Here is a 9,983-nt window from a genome sequence, read left to right as displayed (position 1 = left end):
TAATAAGTGAATTAATAAGTGAATAATACGTATAAGTGCAAAATACCTAAATCAATAAATGAATTAATAAGTGAATTAATAAGTGAAATAAGTGAATAATAAGTATAAGTGCAATAGTACCTAAACTAATAAATGAATTAAATGAAATGATAAGTGACATAAGTGAATGAATAAGCTAATTAATATGTGAATTGATAAGTGAAATAATAAGTGAAATATTAATTGAAACATTCAGTGACATAAGTGACTTAAGAAGTGACATTTTCAGTTCAGAAAGTGAATTAAAAAGTGAAACATTCAGTTAATTAAGTTAAATAATAAGTAAAATAATAAGTGAATTAATAAGTGAAATAATAAGTGAAATAATAAATAAAATAATAAAATAAATAATAAGTGAATTAATGAGTGAAATAATAAGTCAATTAATAAGTCAATTAATAAGTGCAATAATAAGTGAATAAATGAGTGAATTAATAAAAGCAACTGAATTATTAAGTGAATAAGTATAAGTGCAATAATGCTTAAATTAATCAATTAAGTGAATTAATAAGTTAAATAAGTGAAATTATTAGTTACATATTAAGTTACATAATAAGTGGATTAATAAGTGAAATAATAAGTGAAATAACAAATGAAATAATAAGTGAATCGATTACAAAATAATAAGTCAATTAATAAGTGCAATAATAAGTGAGTAATGAGTAAATTAATAAAAGAAACATGAATTGAATTAATAAGTGAAATAATAAGTGAATAATAAGTACACGTGCAATAATACCTAAATTAATCAATTAATTAATAAGTGAATTAATAAGTGAAATAAGTGAAATGATAAGTGAAATATTAAGTGAATTAATAATTGAATTAATAAGTGAATTCATAAGTGAAATAATAAGTTAAATATTAACTTAATATTACGTCACTAAGTCAAATATTCAGTTAAGAAAGTGAAGTGAATTATATTTATATAGCGCTTTTCTTGAGTGACTCAAAGCGCTTTACATAGTGAAACCCAATACCTAAGTTATATTTGAACCAGTGTGGGTGGCACTGGGAACTGGTGGGTAAAGTGTCTTGCCCAAGGTCACAACGGCAGTGACTAGGATGGCGGAAGTGGGAATTTAACCTGCAACCCTCAAGTTGCTGGCACGGCCACTCTACCAACCGAGCTATGCCGAATTAATAAGGTAAGTAGCCAGTTAAAAAATTAACTTAGTAAGTGAAATATTTAGGTAAAAAAGGGAAAATATTAAGTGAAATATTGCGACGCTTGGCAGGCATCGTGATGCGGGTGGCGCTCTTTCAAGGTGCAGATCGGGCACGGACACGGCGTACGGTAAGAAATAAAGATGTATTCACAAATAAAACAGACTAGGGAAAAGAAAAACTGGCACTTGGCACAACAGGCAAAACAAAGAGCTAGCATGTGAGCTAGAAAACCACAAAAGGCTAAGCGCGGCAGCTAGCGAGTCCAGATACAGAAAACCGAGGCGTCACTTGTGAAACACAAACTACGAGGAGAGAACGAGTGAACGGAAATGGCAGGATTAAATACAGAACGTGATTAATAAACACAGGTGCGCGTCAAGGAACAAGTAGCAGGTGGAACAAATCAGAAACTATGGTAATGGAATAAAAGAAGGAAGTGCACAACTCGGAACTAGTCCAAAACAATCAAAAAACACAAAAGGACTCAAAAACCCAAATAATATAATATCCGGGCGGCGGATCATAACAAATATTCTGTTAAAAAAGTGAAATAATTAATGAAATATTCAGTTATATAATTAATATTCAGTTAAATATCCAGTTAAAAAAGTGAAATAATAAGTGAAATATTCAGTTAAAAAAAATTAAATAGTAAGTGAAAGATTCAGTTAAAAAGTGAAATAATAAGTGAAATATAAATTGAAACATTGAAGCACATAAGTGAATGAATGAGTGAAATATTCAGTTAAATAAGTAAAATAATTAGTGAAACATTCAGTCAAATAAGTTAAGTAATAACTGAATTAATAAGTATAAGTGTCATAATCACTGAATTAGTAACTTAATTATTAAGGGACTTAACATGTGAAATTAGTGAACAATAAGTGAAATATTAAGTGAAATAATAAGTGAATTAATAAATGAATTAATAAGTGAAATAATATTTGAAATATTCAGCTACATAAGTAAATTAATAAGAGAAATAATTGATTAAATATTAAGTGAATACATTAGTAAATCAATAATTATACAATAAGTTAATTAATAAGTGAAATAATAATAAAATAAACAAGTAAATTAATTAGTGAACTAGTATGTGAAGAAATAATTTAATTAATAAGTGAAATAATCAGTGGATTAATAAGTGAAATGTTATTTGAAATATTCATCTATATAAGTAAATTAATAAGTGAAATAATAAATTAAATAATAGGTGAATAAATTAGTCAATTAATAATTTAGACAATAAGTGAATTAATAAGTGAAATAATAATAAAATAAATAAGTGAAATAATTAGTGAACTAGTATGTGAAGAAATAAGCGAATTAATAAGTGAAATAATAATCAAATTAATGAGTGAATAAATAAGTGAATAATGAGTGCAATAATAAGTGACTAAGTAAGTGAATTAATAAGTGAATCAATAAGTGAAGTAAGTGAATAAATAAGTGAATTAATAAGTGAATTAAGTTCAAGTTAAAGTACCAATGATTGCCACACACACACACACACACACACACTAGGTGTGGTGAAATGTGTCGTCTGAATTAATGAATGAAATAATAGGTGAACGAATAAGTGAAATAATATATTAGATAATAAGTTGATTAATAAGTGAATGAATAAGTGAATTAATAAATTGATTAATAAGTAAATGTATAAGTGCATTATTAAATAAATGAATAAGTGTATTATTAAGTTGATTAATAAGTGAATGAAAAAGTGAATTAATACATTGATTAATAAGTACATTTATAAGTGCGCTATTAAATAAATGAATAAGTGTATTATTAAGTTGATTAATAAGTGAATGAAAAAGTGAAATGATAAGTGAATTAATAAGTTGAATTATAAGTGAATGAATAAGTGAAATAATGAGTAAAAAAATAAAGGCAAGTTAAATGGTTTGATTTTCTTTCACTCCCTGCAGCCTCTATTGATGCATGAGTCATTGATTATTGATGCATGAATCACTGATGATTATTATGACGTATGGATGCATTAATCACTCCACCAACCAACTAACGAGCGGTGACCTCTTCACACTCCCTGAGTAGCTCCGCCCCTAAACGGGCGCGATCGATCACCTAATGGAACATCAAATGATTTGTCAGCATTTTGTCATGCTTGCATATCCACACACACTCCACGATCAATATGTTGATCGCTGCTGCATCGATCGCCGCTAAGAGTCTGCAAACATGTCCCACAAACTCTCCAGTTGATCACATCTCTTGTCACCTTTCTGCTGAAACTATCAAACTGGAATATGACATCACATGTCTGCCTACAATACTAAATATATACACTAAATCAACTGTATCCTGCTTTTATATATATATATATATATATATATATATATATATATATATATATATATATATATATATATATATATATATATATATGCATATGTATATGTATATATACACACTAAATCAACTGTATCCTGCATATATTACCAACTATATGAAGTAAATAAACTGTATCCCGCATATATTACTACATATGTTCAGTTAATAAACTGTTTTTTGCGTAAATTACCAAATATATACAGTAAAAAAAACTGTATACGGCAAATATTACCAAATATATACAAACATAAACTGTATCCTGGATATATTACCATATATTTACGGTAAATAAACTGTATCCTGCATATATTACTAAATGTATAGTAAATAAACTGTATCCTGCATACAATACCAAATATGTACAGTAAAAAAACTTTATTCTGCATATATTACCAAATATATACAGTAAGTAAACTGTATCCTGCATATATTACCTAATATGTACAGTAAAACAACTGTATACAGCAAATATGACCTAATATATACAAGAAATAAACTGTATCCTGCATATATTACTAAATATATACAAAAATAAACTGTATCCTGCTCATTTAACAATTATATACAGTAAATAAAATGTATGCTGCATATATTACCAACTATATAAAGTAAATAAACTATATCCCGCATATATTACTACATATATTCAGTAAATAAACTGTATTTTGCGTGTATTATCAAATATATACAGTAAAAAAAACTATATACGCCATATATTACCAAGTATATTCAAAAAATAAACTGTATCCTGGATATATTACCATATATTTATGATATATAAACGGTATCCTGCATACATTACCAAATATATACAGTAAAAAAAACTGTATACGTCAAATGTTACCTAATATATACAATAAATAAACTGTATCCTGCATATATTACTAAATATATACAGTAAATAAACTGTATCCTGCTTATATTACCAAATATATACAAAAATAAACTGTATCATGCTCATTTAACAATTATATACAGTAAATAAAATGTATGCTGCGTATATTACCAACTACATAAAGTACATAAACTGTATCAAGCATATATTACCTCATATATTCAGTAAATAAGCTGTATGTTGCATATACTACCAAATATATACAGTAAAAAAAACTGTATACGCCATATAATACCAAGTATATTCAAAAAATAAACCGTATATGCCATATATTACTATATATTTACAGTAAATAAACTGTATCCTGCATTTATTACTGAATGTATAGTAAATAAACTGTACCCTGCATACATTACCAAATATATACAGTAAGTAAACTGTATTCTGCTCTGCATATATTACCTAATACATACAGTAAAAAAAACTGTATACGGCAAATATTACCTAATATATACAAGCAATAAACTGTATCCTGCATATATTACTAAATATATACAGTAAATAAACTGTATCCTGAATATATTACCCAATATATACAAAAATAAAATGTATCCTGCTTATCTAACAAAAATACACACAAAATAAACTGTATCCTGAAAATATTACTAAATATATAAAGTACATAAACTGTATCCTGCATATATTACCACATATATTCAGTAAATAAGCTGTATGTTGCATATACTACCAAATATATACAGTAAAAAAAACTGTATACGCCATATATTACCAAGTATATACAGTAAACAAACTGTATACGCCATATATTACTAAATGTATAGTAAATAAACTGTATTCTGCATATATTACCAAATATATACAGTAAATAAACTGTATCCTGTATATATTACCCAATATATACAGTTAAAAAACTGTATACAACAAATATTACCAAATAAATACAAGAAATGAACTGTATCCTGCATATATTACTAAATACATACAGTAAATAAACTTTATTTTGCATATATTACTAAATATATACACTAAATAAAATGTATCCTGCTTATTTACAAAAATATTCACAAAATAAACTCCATCCTGAATATATTACTAAATATATACAGTAAATAATATGTATGTTGCATATATTACCAACTTTGTAAAGTACATAAACTGTATCCAGCATATATTACCACATATATTCAGTAAATAAACTGTATGTTGCATATACTACCAAATATATACAATAAAAAAAACTGTATACGCCATATATTACCAAGTATATACAAAAAATAAACTGTATCCTGGATATATTACCATATATTTATGGTAAAAAAAACTGTATCCTGCATACAATACCAAATATATACAGTAAAAAAAACTTTATTCTGCATATATTACCAAATATATACAGTAAATAAACTATATCCTGCATATATTACCTAATATATACAGTAAAAAACTGTATACTGCAAATATTACCAAATATATACAAGAAATAAACTGTATCTGACATATATTACTAAATATATACAGTAAATAAACTGTATCTGACATATATTACTAAATATATACAGTAAATAAACTGTATTCTAGATATATTACCAACTCTATACACTGAATAAACTGCATTCTGCATATATTACCAAATATACGAATAAAGTAAATAAAATGTATCCTTCATATATTACCAAATATATACACTAAATAAACTGTATCCTGCTTTTATTACCAAATATATACAGTTAATAAACTGTATCCTGCATATATTACCTAATATATACAGTAAAAAAAACTGTATACGGCAAATATTTACAAGAAATAAACTGTATTCTGCATATATTACCAAATATATAAAGTAAATAAACTGTATCATGCAAATGTTACCAAATATATACACTATATAAACTGTATCCTGCATATATTATTAAATATATACAGTAAATAAACTGTGTCTGTCATAGTGGGGGGGGGGGGGGGGGGGTACTAGCTTGCTGCGGTGTTGTTCTCTCAGAAAGGCGGACTACTCGAAACATGGCGTTCAGGTAAAAACATGATTTAGTTGTGACTAAAAAAAAGGTACAAACAAAAGGCGCTCACTGTGGAGGCACAACTTGGCTAAAGAAACAAAAGTTAACATAAACTATGAACATGACGCAAACAACACTTACTGTGACTTGAAAAGAACAGCATGAACCTTGGCATGAAAAACAAGTATGACTTACTGTGGCGAGAACAGAACATGGAACGAACACAATGACGCCAGGGCGACTGACTGGCAAAGACGACCTTAAATACTGCCTCTGATTAGTGCTCAGGAAGCAGGTGAGCGGGTGAGAACAGAACATGGAACGAACACAATGACGCCAGGGCGACTGACTGGCGAAGACGGGCTTAAATACTGCCTCTGATTAGTGCTCGGAAAGCAGGTGAGCGGGCGAGAACAGAACATGGAACGAACACAATGACGCCAGGGCGACTGACTGGCAAAGACTAGCTTAAATACTGCCTCTGATTAGTGCTCGGGAAGCAGGTGAGCGGGCGAGAACAGAACATGGAACGAACACAATGACGCCAGGGCGACTGACTGGCAAAGACGGGCTTAAATACTGCCTCTGATTAGTGCTCGGGAAGCAGGTGAGCGGGCGAGAACAGAACATGGAACGAACACAATGACGCCAGGGCGACTGACTGGCAAAGACGAGCTTAAATACTGCCTCTGATTAGTGCTCGGGAAGCAGGTGAGCGGGCGAGAACAGCACATGGAACGAACACAATGACGCCAGGGCGACTGACTGGCAAAGACGAGCTTAAATACTGCCTCTGATTAGTTCTCGGGAAGCAGGTGAGCGGGTGAGAACAGAACATGGAACGAACACAATGACGCCAGGGCGACTGACTGGCGAAGACGGGCTTAAATACTGCCTCTGATTAGTGCTCGGAAAGCAGGTGAGCGGGCGAGAACAGAACATGGAACGAACACAATGACGCCAGGGCGACTGACTGGCAAAGACTAGCTTAAATACTGCCTCTGATTAGTGCTCAGGAAGCAGGTGAGCGGGCGAGAACAGAACATGGAACGAACACAATGACGCCAGGGCGACTGACTGGCAAAGACGGGCTTAAATACTGCCTCTGATTAGTGCTCAGGAAGCAGGTGAGCGGGCGAGAACAGAACATGGAACGAACACAATGACGCCAGGGCGACTGACTGGCAAAGACGAGCTTAAATACTGCCTCTGATTAGTGCTCGGGAAGCAGGTGAGCGGGCGAGAACAGCACATGGAACGAACACAATGACGCCAGGGCGACTGACTGGCAAAGACGAGCTTAAATACTGCCTCTGATTAGTTCTCGGGAAGCAGGTGAGCGGGCGAGAACAGAACACGGAACGAACACAATGACACCAGGGCGACTGACTGGCAAAGACAAGCTTAAATACTGCCTCTGATTAGTGCTCGGGAAGCAGGTGAGCGGGCGAGAACAGAACATGGAACGGACACAATGACGCCAGGGCGACTGACTGGCAAAGACTAGCTTAAATACTGCCTCTGATTAGTGCTCGGGAAGCAGGTGAGCGGGCGAGAACAGAAAATGGAACTAACACAATGACGCCAGGGCGACTGACTGGCAAAGACGAGCTTAAATACTGCCTCTGATTAGTGCTCGGGAAGCAGGTGAGCGGGCGAGAACAGAACATGGAACGAACACAATGACGCCAGGGCGACTGACTGGCAAAGACTAGCTTAAATACTGCCTCTGATTAGTGCTCGGGAAGCAGGTGAGCGGGCGAGAACAGAACATGGAACGAACACAATGACGCCAGGGCGACTGACTGGCAAAGACGGGCTTAAATACTGCCTCTGATTAGTGCTCGGGAAGCAGGTGAGCGGGCGAGAACAGCACATGGAACGAACACAATGACGCCAGGGCGACTGACTGGCAAAGACGAGCTTAAATACTGCCTCTGATTAGTGCTCGGGAAGCAGGTGAGCGGGCGAGAACAGAACATGGAACGAACACAATGACGCCAGGGCGACTGACTGGCAAAGACGAGCTTAAATACTGCCTCTGATTAGTGCTCGGGAAGCAGGTGAGCGGGCGAGAACAGAACATGGAACGAACACAATGACGCCAGGGCGACTGACTGGCAAAGACTAGCTTAAATACTGCCTCTGATTAGTGCTCGGGAAGCAGGTGAGCGGGCGAGAACAGAAAATGGAACTAACACAATGACGCCAGGGTGACTGACTGGCAAAGACTAGCTTAAATACTGCCTCTGATTAGTGCTCGGGAAGCAGGTGAGCGGGCAAGCACTAATCAGAGACAGGTGGACACAATGAATAACCATGGCGACAAAACAAGGGAGTGAAAGAAAAACAGGAACTTAAAGAGTCCAACGGTCACCAGAACATAGCCAAACAAGACATGATCAAAAAGACATGACAGTATCCTGCATATATTACCAAATATATACCGTAAATAAACTGTATCTTGCATATATTATTAATATACAGTGGGGAAAAAAAGTATTTAGTCAGCCAGCGATTGTGCAAGTTCTCCCACTTAAAATGATGACAGAGGTCTGTAATTTCCATCATAGGTACACTTCAACTGTGAGAGACAGAATGTGAAAAAGAAATTCAGGAATTCACATTGTAGGAATTTTGAAGAATTTATTTGTAAATGATGGTGGAAAATAAGTATTTGGTCAACCATTCAAAGCTCTCACTGATGGAAGGAGGTTTTGGCTCAAAATCTCACGATACATGGCCCCATTCATTCTTTCCTTAACACGGATCAATGGTCCTGTCCCCTTAGCAGAAAAACAACTCCAAAGCATGATGTTTCCACCCCCATGCTTCACAGTAGGTATGGTGTTCTTGGGATGCAACTCAGTATTCTTCTTCCTCCAAACACGACGAGTTGAGTTTATACCAAAAAGTTCTATTTTGGTTTCATCTGACCACATGACATTCTCCCAATCCTCCGCTGTATCATCCATGTATCCGTTTTGGTATAAACTCAACTCGTCGTGTTTGGAGGAAGAAGAATACTGAGTTGCATCCCAAGAACACCATACCTACTGTGAAGCATGGGGGTGGAAACATCATGCTTTGGGGCTGTTTTTCTGCAAAGGGGACAGGACGATTGATCCGTGTTAAGGAAAGAATGAATGGGGCCATGTATCGTGAGATTTTGAGCCAAAACCTCCTTCCATCAGTGAGAGCTTTGAATGGTTGACCAAATACTTATTTTCCACCATGATTTACGAATAAATTATTTAAAATTCCTACAATGTGAATTCCTGGATTTTTTTTTCACATTCTGTCTCTCACAGTTGAAGTGTACCTATGATGAAAATTACAGACCTCTGTCATCATTTTAAGTGGGAGAACTTGCACAATCGGTGGCTGACTAAATACTTTTTTGCCCCACTCTATACCCTACTGCATCCTGCATATATTACGATATATATGCAGTCAATAAACTGTATCCTATATATATTACCAACTATATACAGTAAATAAACAGTATCTTGCGTATATTATCCAATATATACACTAGATAAACTGTGTCC

The sequence above is a fragment of the Nerophis ophidion genome, linkage group LG01 (assembly GCF_033978795.1).
Source record: "Nerophis ophidion isolate RoL-2023_Sa linkage group LG01, RoL_Noph_v1.0, whole genome shotgun sequence".
Lineage (NCBI taxonomy): Eukaryota > Metazoa > Chordata > Actinopteri > Syngnathiformes > Syngnathidae > Nerophis > Nerophis ophidion.
This window is presented reverse-complemented; position numbering follows the sequence as displayed.